Below are 7,628 nucleotides of genomic sequence, written 5' to 3'. Positions count from 1 at the left end.
TGTGAGAGAGAACTGGGAGTAAACTATGAGAATTTGAGTGTCTTTCCCGGTATGGATCGAGCCTGTCCGTTACGTGCGAGCCCCTACGAATTGATTCCATTCGGCGCCGTAGACGCCTTCATCCCTCTGACGAGGCTCAAGAGGGCACCTCCGTCGTCACCCGGCAATCCCTTTGGAACTCGAAGTTCGGCACACCTCATCGAGTCAGGGCCTGCAAGTATGATCACGTAGGAGGCATCATATTGTCCGTAGTTACATACCCTTTAGGGTTTATCCATCGGATGACATCGTTGACGACGTCCAACATCACTCTCTAGGTCACCAAGCATTGTCTCAATACCCGTGTGGATGACGACATCGTTGACGTCCTGCATCATCGAGGAGTCAGAAAACTCCTCTAAGAGAGTCAGCCAACTTGCCAGTCAACCAGCCACTTCAATGGCCTCGTCAGCAGCCAGATCGATAGGAACTTAAGAATATTAAATAGTAAAAATCTGGCACGTACCCCTATACTCGTAATGAGATTTAGTGGTCAAGATTAAATCTAGGTTCAAAGATAGATAGGATGAAAGATAGAGGGCTAGGATAAAATCCTAGATAGGAGACACATCAATGGTCCTAATTTAAATAAATTTAACCGTTATATCCAGTTATAACGGTCGAGATTAAAAGGTTTGTTGACGACTATATCTGTTATAAATAATAGTTATAGTTAAAACATATATATTTCAATAATTACAATACTTTATGATACTATAAATTAATCACCAATGTTAAGAAATCTCTGGAGGAATACGATGATCTCTCAACCATCATTCTCTGTGTCTCTCTTGTTCCTTCTATTTCTTCTCCTTCTCTTATATCTCTATCTTCTTGTGTCTCGTTCCAAGATTCTGTACATGGTATCAGAGCTAGGCGATTCAGGCATGGGAGAAGAAAAACGAGTTTCCACTGTCGCACTCCCTTATTCTTCAAGCCTTCCAAGCATAAAAGCTTTTGGACTGGTACCTATTGTCATTCCTCCTGGAGTTACAATCTCAATCAAGCTCGACTCCAACAATTACCAGATGTGGAGGAACCTCGTCCAGCCACTTTTAAATGGGCATGGACTAAATTGATTCATTAATGGGACTATACCTTCTCCTATTTCTGTTTCAGATCAACAAGGAAATTCGGTGGAAAATCCCGAGTTCAAAAATTGATGGAAAATTGACCAGCAGGTCCTTGGTTTTCTTCAATCCACCATTTTCGAACAAATTTTACTGTGTGTTGCTAATGCTAATTAGAAAGAGAAGCCTGGGAAACACTAGAAAGCACATTTTCTGGAAATCAGTCCAGGATAATAGAATTTAACATACAATTTCACAACATTGGGAAAGGTACTATGTCAATTGACGAATATATTAAGCATTTCAGGTCAATAGAATAAGCATTGTAGATTGTGGGGCATCCTGTTAATGAGCCTTAAAAAAATTACACCTTCTTGAGAGGACTGCCTCCACAATACTCACAATTCGTTATTAGTATCAATGCCAACATTGATCACATGGGATTCGAGCAGATTGCCAAAAATTTGAATGTTCATGATGATTACTTAGTTCATCATCAAATTAAGGTAACACAAATGGCTTCTCTCTGATGGCAAATTCAGCTCAAAGACAAACATTCATGAACAATGATCAAGGGCGTAGCCTAAGGAGTGACAATTATCAGAGAAATAAAACTGATCAAAGACATAGCTCAAGGAGTGACAACTATCAACGAAATACAACTGATCAAGGGCGTAGCTCAAGAAGTGATAACTATCATTGGCGTGGGTGGCAGGATACAAATCGAGGGCGAGGAAGAAATCAAAATTACCAACCTCGCTGCCAGATTTGTTCCCAATACGGACATCGAGCAAGAGAATGCCAGGAGTTTGTAAAATTGTCTTTAGGGAATCTGCAAAACCATCATAGTGGGTCAGGTGAGCATCCTCAAACTTATTCTTCAGAACAACAAGGTCGGTATCCAAACGGTGGAGCCACCCATCATGTTACAGCTGACCCGAGCTCTATTCAACAATCTCAAGTTTACCAAGAGAATGATCGTCTCCTAATAGGTAATGGCACAACTTTGAATATTTTAGCAATTCGTAATTTAAAAATAACTACATGTGATAAAACTCTTTTTTTAAAAAGTATACTTCATGTTCCATCTATCACTAAAAATTTGTTGTCAATCCAAAAACTAACCTTGGATAATAATTTTTTTTTAATTTCATGATTCTTCTTGTCTTGTGAAGGACAAAGCCACCAACAGAGGAACAACTAGAAATGGACTCTACTACTTGGCAACAGAGGAACATCAGGAACAACTCCCTAAAACTACTTACATTGGGGAAAGAACCTCTGAAGCAACCTGGCATTAGAGATCGGGACATCCCCAACTCAAAACTCTAAAAGTTTTAATTCAGAACTATGAGCTCCCTGATTTACACACCCAAAGACATTTTTTTTGTGACTCATGTCATATCTCAAAATCACATCAACTTCCTTTTTCTCTCACTATAGGACTTGGAGACTTTGCCGATTGAGAACACCTTCGAGGCTTCGACGATTGAGAACTCCTAGAGGCATCATTGAACTAAATATCTTGAAATAATTCATACCAATTTATGGGGGCCTGCTCCGCTACTGTCGCATTCAGATTTTTCTTACTACGTTGTCTTCGTTGATGACTTCTGTATATATCTCTAGATTTATCTTTTAAAAAGAAAAGGTGATCTTCTAGATATTTTTATTGTGTTTCAAAAACAAGTGAAAAGACAATTTAATTAAAAATTAAAATATTTATAATCTGACTGGGGAGGATAGTATCAATCTCTCCATACCCTCTCAAAACTCGAGGCATTGTTCACATAGTGTCCTGTCCCCACACTCCTGAACAAAATGGAACTGTCTAGAGCAAACATAGACACCTAATTGAAACGGCTCTCACACTACTTCATCAGGCCAGAATGCCTAAGCAATTCTGGGATGAAGCTGTTGTGACTGCAACATTTCTTATAAATCGTTTAACTACTCCTATCTTGAAAAATGTCCACCTGATTATACTATCATCAAAACTTTTAGGTGTTTATGCTGTCCATATATCAGACCATATGCACAACATAAACTTGATTCTAGATCAGAAAAGTGTGTATTTCTAGGATACAGTGCCTTGCATCTCGGATATCGATGTTTATCTCTCCAGACAAGTAAATTTTTTATTTCCAGACATGTTATATTTTTTGAAGATTTATTTCCATTCTTTCAAATTAATACAAGTATTCACAATAACGGAATACTTGGTTCATTTCATAATAGTTCTGATCACACAAACTCTTCAGATATAATCATTTCTTTAAGTTCTCATGATTATACAACTAACAATTTCTCTCATACCAGAAACATATGAACTGAAATAGTTGACTCTCCATCTGTAAAATCAGAAATTGAATTGACTGAGCCAGAATCTCATGGCTCGAATTCTATTCAGTTGTTTGATCCTAATAACCCCTCGGAATCTGAACTACCTATTTTATCGATTTTAGATTACTCTCCAGAACCAAGAGATCTTCTAAAAACAAGGGTTGTTAAGGATTGTTATCTACAAGATGATCAACGACTCACAGATCAACAATCCAAACAAAAACGATTGTCTTCTACTGCTATCTGACATCCTATGCCACAATGTTTTGTTACTAATTTAATCAATGTCGTGGAACCTCATTCCTATAGCATTGCATCTAAAAGTCCTGAATGGATGCATGCCATGGAAGAGGAAATGCTTGCATTGTTGCAAAATCAGAGTTGGGAATTATTTCCTAGACATCCTAATTTACATGTTATAGGATGCAAGTGGCTTTATAAAGTTTAATATAAACCAATTGGCATCATTGATAAGTATAAATCTGGGCTTGTTGCCAAAGGATACACTCAACAAGGATGTTTTGATTTCACATAAATATTTAGTCATGTGATCAAACATAGCACAATAATTCTATTGCTCTCAATTGCTATTAGCAATAATTGGGCAATACACCAATTAGATGTCTCCAATGCATTCTGCATGGAGACTTATCTGAAACAATTTACATGGAACAACCCATTGGATTCAAAAATCCCAATCATTCTAATCATGTGTGTCTTCTTTGAAAATCTATCTAAGGCTTAAAACAGTCACCCAGAGCTTGGTTCACTAAGTTGACCCAATTTCTCACTACACTTGATTTATCTGTTCTAAAACTGACACATCTTTGTTTTTTAAAATATCCCAAACGACACCCATTTTTGTTTTAATATACGTTGATGATATACTTGTCATCTCACCTTGTTCTTCCACTATCAGTGACTTAGTTCAACAATAACAAAATACCTTTGCCATCAAAAATTTAGGTCCAGTTCATTATTTTTTAGGAATTGAATTTTTTAAACTCAACGGCAGTTTTCTTTTGTCCCAATCTAAGTATCTCTTTCAAACTCTTCAAAATGCAATCATGGAACATTGTAAACCTGCCACCACTCCTAGCTTGGCCAAATCTTCCGCTCCATCTGAACCATTTGCTGATCCCCCTCTCCATAGGAAACTAGTTGGATCTCTTCAATATCTCACATTAACTAGACCAGACATTGCCTTTGCTGTGAATAAAGCTTTCCAAAAAATGCACACCTCCCACCAATAATAATAGGAAATCTTCAAAACATCCTCTTAGATATCTTAAAGGAACAATTTTACATGATATTTTTATTAATAAAAAATCTAATTTTTCTATTTGTATCTTCAGTGATGCAGACTGGGAAGGTGATCAAGAAGATAGAATATCCACAAGAGGTTTTCTCGTCTTCCTTGGTAGCAATTTAATCTCTTGGAGTTCCAAAAGCAGCCAACCGTCACCCGTTCCAACACCAAGGCTGAATACAAGGTATAAGCAAATGCCGCTGCTGAAGTGTTATGGATTCAATCCCTACTCCGTGAGCTAGATTTATCCACATCGACGCCTCCAACTCTGTGGTGCGAAACATTATAGCTACCTACCTGGCTGCAAATCTAATCTTCCATGCACTCACAAAGCATATCAAAATAGGCTTTCACTTCGTACGTGAACAATTTGCGGCCAGATCAATCATTATCCAGTTCATCAACAGCGAAGGGCAGCTAGCTGATATTCTCTCTAAATCTCTCCCAGCAGCCAGATTCAACTATCTCAAAAGCAAGCTCAATGTCATCTCTAAGCCGTTGTGCTTGAGGAGGGGGGTGTTGAGGAGTTAGCAAACTCCTCTAAGAGAGTCAGCCAACTCACCAATCAACAGCCACATCAATGACCTCGTCAGCAGCCAGATTGGTAGGAACTTACGAAGATTAGATAGTAAAAATCTGACATGTAACCCTATACTCGTTATGAGATTTAGCGGTGAGGATTAAATCTAGGTTCAAAGATAGATAGGATGAAAGATAGAGGGCTAGGGTTAAATCGTAGATAGGAGACACATCGACGACCCTAATTTAAATAAATTTAACCGTTATATCCAGTTATAACAGTCGAGATTAAAATGTTCATTAACGGTTATATCTGTTATAAATTGATGGAAATATATGTGGCCGGCAAGCCAATCACACATTCCTCATCTCGTTCCATATTCATTAATAGAACATATTCATTATAGTGCACGTGTGATGCTCATAATGAAGTCCATGAATACATGATCGGACCTAGTGAATTATGATGAGATTGTAATACGGAGATCACTAGTCTTTAAGCATGTGTTCTAAACATTCCTGTTCAAAGGATACGCGAGAAGGACATCAAAGTATCCGGATAGAATAGCACTATCTAGCCTCACTCATATGATGAGTATGGCCGGTCCCGTAGCCATTAGTGTGGCGACACTAATGATAGATAGTGGGTGCTCTTTAGTGGAAAGAGTTCACTGAATTGATCCGTACGAATCCCTGAATGGTATTATACCGAACTGTCAATCAGGTTGATTCACATCACGGTTGTGTAAGTGGTCCTTAGACCTGAGACACCAAAGATGTCTTTTGGACGGACGAGTGTACTTTGGCTATGGCCAACGAGTCTCTAATCATGGGATTCTAAACGGTCTTAGTTCGGGTGCATCAAGAAGTACACGAAGGCGATTGAGTGGTCAAGATGGGATCGTCCACCCTCGGTATAAGAGGTGACAGCTCAAGGAAGACGATGCAATGAAGTCCTTGGCCAAGGCAGTGAAATATCGGAGAAGAGTTCTCCGATGATTTCTGAATGCATCAATACTAACTCGGATGATCGATTAGGGTTTGACAATTGACCATACCCAAAGTCGTCCAATGAGCGTCAAGTGGATGAGGGATTATACATCCATGGTAACCGATGACAAACATGTTCCATGAGTGAGTCGATACACACTTCTTTGTATCTTCTAGGACACGAGGTGTAGCTTGGCACCCCACGTGTCGGAGTCTCGACCTATCGATTGGGTTAAATTGATATGATGTTAATTAATCTATATGATGATATAGTTATTAATTTGGAAGGCCAATAAAGGTTATTGGGCCGTTGGAGTCATTAACTAGACTGATACATGGGCCAAGAAGAACACACGCGAATGGTCTTTTGGACGTTGGAAGATATACTTAAGTTTTGGGGGTTTTATGAAAAATACCCACTTAGTATAAATAGGGGAAGGCCTTGAACGAAATTCACCCAGGCCAGAATTGTTCAGGGGCCTTTCCCCTTCTTCTCCACTCTCCCCACACCCCCTCTCCATCCCTGATGTGATCGGGACGACGTAACGACGCCGACGGAGAAAGAACGGGGCTCGTCAACGAGAAGGAGGAGATCTGACGCGCCGAGGACTGCGTGGATACGTCTAGAGGCTGTGCACTTGAGCAGCTCGACTCCTCTCACTCCGGGATCGAAGAAATCGCGAATGAGATTCGTGCAATGGTACGCCATTTCAATGTTTTCGTTGATGTCGTTCGATTCACAAAGAGACTTCCGCTGCGCATCGTTTTGTTATGTTCATCCATCTCAAGGCCTATAGAACCCAACATAAATAACATATATAGTTAAAACAGACATACTTCTATAATTTCAATACTTTATGATACAATAAATTAATCACCAATGTTAATGAAATCTATGGAGGAATACAATGCTCTCAGCCATCATTCTCAATGTCTCTCTTTTTCCTTCTTTTTCTTCTCCTTCTTTTCTATCTCTGTCTTCTTGTGTCTTGTTCCAATATTCTTTACAATAACGAGAGAGACTGATAAAAACCAAGAAATAGACTGATAACGAGAGAGACTGAGAAAAACTGAGAGATAGACTGATAATGAGAGAGACTGAGAACAACCGAGAGATAGACCGATAACGAGAGAGACTGATCACGAGAAAGACTGAGAAAAACCGAGATATAGACTAATCGAGAGAGAAACACACACCTAGATAGAGATAGATTAAGAGAGAGGGTGAGGGAGAAAGAGAGGGAAAGAGAGAGAGAGAAAAATAGAGAGAGGGAGAAAGAAATAGAGAGATAGAGAGGGGAAGAGAAAGAGACATGACGATACAACGAGAGAAAGAGAGAGAGGGAGAAAGAGAGACA

Source organism: Wolffia australiana, chromosome 2, assembly GCF_029677425.1.
Source record: "Wolffia australiana isolate 7733 chromosome 2, ASM2967742v1".
In the NCBI taxonomy this organism is placed as follows: Eukaryota; Viridiplantae; Streptophyta; class Magnoliopsida; order Alismatales; family Araceae; genus Wolffia; species Wolffia australiana.
Note: the sequence above shows the minus strand (reverse complement) of the source record.